The 3065-nt window shown below is 43.4% G+C and overlaps 1 pseudogene; it reads left to right on the forward strand.

Moving 5' to 3' along the window:
- The first annotated feature begins 469 nt into the window (after window positions 1-469).
- LOC116527464 lies at window positions 470-2130 on the forward strand (annotated as a pseudogene).
- Window positions 2131-3065: the final 935 nt, after the last annotated feature.

Here is a 3065-nt window from a genome sequence, read left to right on the forward strand (position 1 = left end):
AATCATGGCCAATACTTATCCACTTTTCCCCTGTGTATCAGGCATTTCTAAAGGATAGATCTTATTATCTTAGTTTTATGTGATGAAACTAACGGTCTGACCTGTTATTTGTGCAGTTCACCAGCTGGAAGATGATGTAAGCAAGGTTCAAACCCAGTGTGCTAAATCTAAGGTCGATGCTCCTTAAACTAGTTTGACATCCACTTAGTAGATTAGAAGCAACTGTGTGAAGGGATTAGAAGATTCTGGAAGGAAAAATAAGCTTTGAAATGAGCACAGTCCTGCAGAAAGTAGCACTGGTCTCTGGAGAGAAGGTGATTATGAGTGGTGGATACCTGCCATCGACCATGTGACACTCCACGACTTGAGTGCTGTGGAGTGCAGGGAGGAGCAACATGAGAAAAACCTGTAATAAGAACACTTTAACTTGATGTGAAGGTACAGTAAGCTGGAGTGCGGTAGAGGCGGGCCGGCATCCCCTTCTCACCTCTGATGCCGCCAGCCTGAAGATTAGACATGGCCCAGAACTTGAAGGACTTGGCGGGACGGCTGCCCGCCGGGCCTGGGGGCATGGGCACCGCGCTGAAGCTGTTGCTGGCGGCTGGCGCCGTGGCCTACCGTATCTGGAATCCGTGATCACTGTGGAAGGCGGGCACAGAGCCATCTTCTTTAATCGGATCGGTGGACTGCAGCAGGACACTATCCTGGCCGAGGGCCTTCACTTCAGGATCCCCTGGTTCCACTACCCCGTTACCTGTGGCATTCGGGCCAGGCCTCGAAAAATCTCCTCCCCACAGGCTCCAAAGACCTGCAGATGGTGCATATTTCCCTGTGAGTGCTGTCTTGACCCAGTGCTCATGAACTTCCTAGCATGCACCAGCACCTGAGGCTAGACTACGAGGAACAAGTGTTGCCATCCATTGTCAAGGAGGTGCTCAAGAGTGTGGTGGCCAAGTTCAGTGCCTCACAGCTGATCACCCAGCACGCCCAGGTATCCCTGTCGATCCTCCAGGAGCTGACAGAGAGGGCCAAGGACTTCAGCCTCATCCTGGATGACATAGCCATCACAGAGCTGAGCTTTGGCTGACAGTACACAGCTGCTGTAGAAGGTACACAGCTGCTGGCTATTTTGACCGATTTTTGTTATAAAAACATTACAATTCCATTATTTTGAAATAGTTCTTGACAAATTTTTCTGTTCATATTGTTGAAAATTTTATTTGCCTTCTCCACTCCCATTCTGTGGCAAAATACATATACTTAAAAGAACATCTAATTTGATTATGTTCTGAAACAAACATTATAAAATTTAAGATGCACAATGAAGATTGTGGATAGAACCTCGGCCCTGCAGTACAGAGGATATTTTTCTAACAGTCATGGCCAACACTTATCCACTTTTCCCCTGTGTATCAGGCATTTCTAAAGGATAGATCTTTTCTTAGTTTTATGTGATGGAACTAACAGTGATGAAAGTGGCTCAGCAGGAGGCCCAGCAGGCCCAGTTCTTGGTAGAAAAAGTGAAGCAGGAACAGCAGCAGAAGACTGTGCAGGCTGAGTGTGAGGCCCAAGTTGCCAAGATGCTTGGAGAAGCACTGAGCAAGAACCCTGGCTGCATCACACTTTGCATGATTTGGGCAGCCCAGAATATCTCCAAGATGATCGTCACATCACAGAACCCTATCCATCTCACTGCCGACAACCCTGTGCTGAATCTGTAGGATGCAAGTTTCACCCGAGGAAGGGACAGCCTCATCAAGGGTAAGAAATGAGCCTTGTCACCAAGACCTCCACCCCCCGAGGAAATGGATCTGCTTCTCCAGTTTTTGAGGAGCCAGCTTAGGGTCCAGCACAGCCCTACCCGGCCCCAGTATCATGTGATGGTCCCCTGCACCAGTACCCAGAACCCCTCTTGGATTAAGGAAGACGAAAGACCAGCCCTTTTTCTGGGAAATTACTTTCCTCCTCCCTGTGTCGGCCGGGGCTATTGGGACAGTGTGTGACTTCTCAGTGATTTCCTACAGTATTGTTCACTCCTTCAAGGCTGGGAGGAGATAACCACCAACCTGGGAATTCTCAATAAATTGTTATTTCTTAAGCTCAAAAAAGAAAAATAAAACAAAAAAACAAGAACAACAACAAAAAACTTTAACTTAAAAAATGTGTAGTGCATTTGAGGCAAAAAGAGTATTTTTATGACATCACTAACGCAGTGTTTCATAGGGTGGGAGGAGTCCTTCTGATCACTATCCACCATGCAGTTTGGACACTGAGGGCTTAGCTTCTGTGGCACTGCTGGTTGCCTTCTAATTTTCTCACTCTTCTTTGCTAAAGAACCTTGATTCTATGAGAGACAGAAACATGCCCAGCCCCCAGGCAATGAATCATGATTGATCTGGACTCACTATGTCTAGTAATGACAGCCTCACTCCACTTTGCCAGATTCTTAATTTTAGAGCTTTCCTGATGCTCAACAAGATTTTTGGTTCTTCTCATCCCAAGCACCAGGTTCATGACTGGTATATCTGTGTCATACTTTTAACAAAACAAGATACTGTTCTTCATGTTATTAAGCAATATTTCCTTAAATTTCTGCCTGTCTCATCATGATCACTGCTTATTGTCTCCTTAATTTCCTTTTCTGCATCTTTGGTATATTTTATGTTTATTTTTTTCATGTCATTTTGTTTCATACATATATCTTTCTCTTATATTTAGTAATGTATATCTTATTATATATTTGAAATAGTATCTAGCAGAATAGATATATAATAAAATATGTTCTGCTATGGAATTTGTTTGAATCCAGTGAGATTCTTTAACCTTTTATACATAGAACTGAAAGCAATTATTTGACATGGTGGATAAAATCAGACACATTTTTGGGAAATAACTTTCTTACAAAGGACAAAAGACAAAGTGCATTAAATATATATTTTAAATCTTATTAAAAATAAAAGATCAAAAAGCTAGTGAGGATGTATTGAATTTTGTTTTGGGGCTGGGCAAAGTAATAGAATGTGTGTTTGCCTCTTGCCTGAAACAAAACAAATTAGCAAAACATA

This window comes from Sapajus apella, unplaced genomic scaffold, assembly GCF_009761245.1.
Source record: "Sapajus apella isolate SASKATOON/1434 unplaced genomic scaffold, GSC_monkey_1.0 scaffold54, whole genome shotgun sequence".
Lineage (NCBI taxonomy): Eukaryota > Metazoa > Chordata > Mammalia > Primates > Cebidae > Sapajus > Sapajus apella.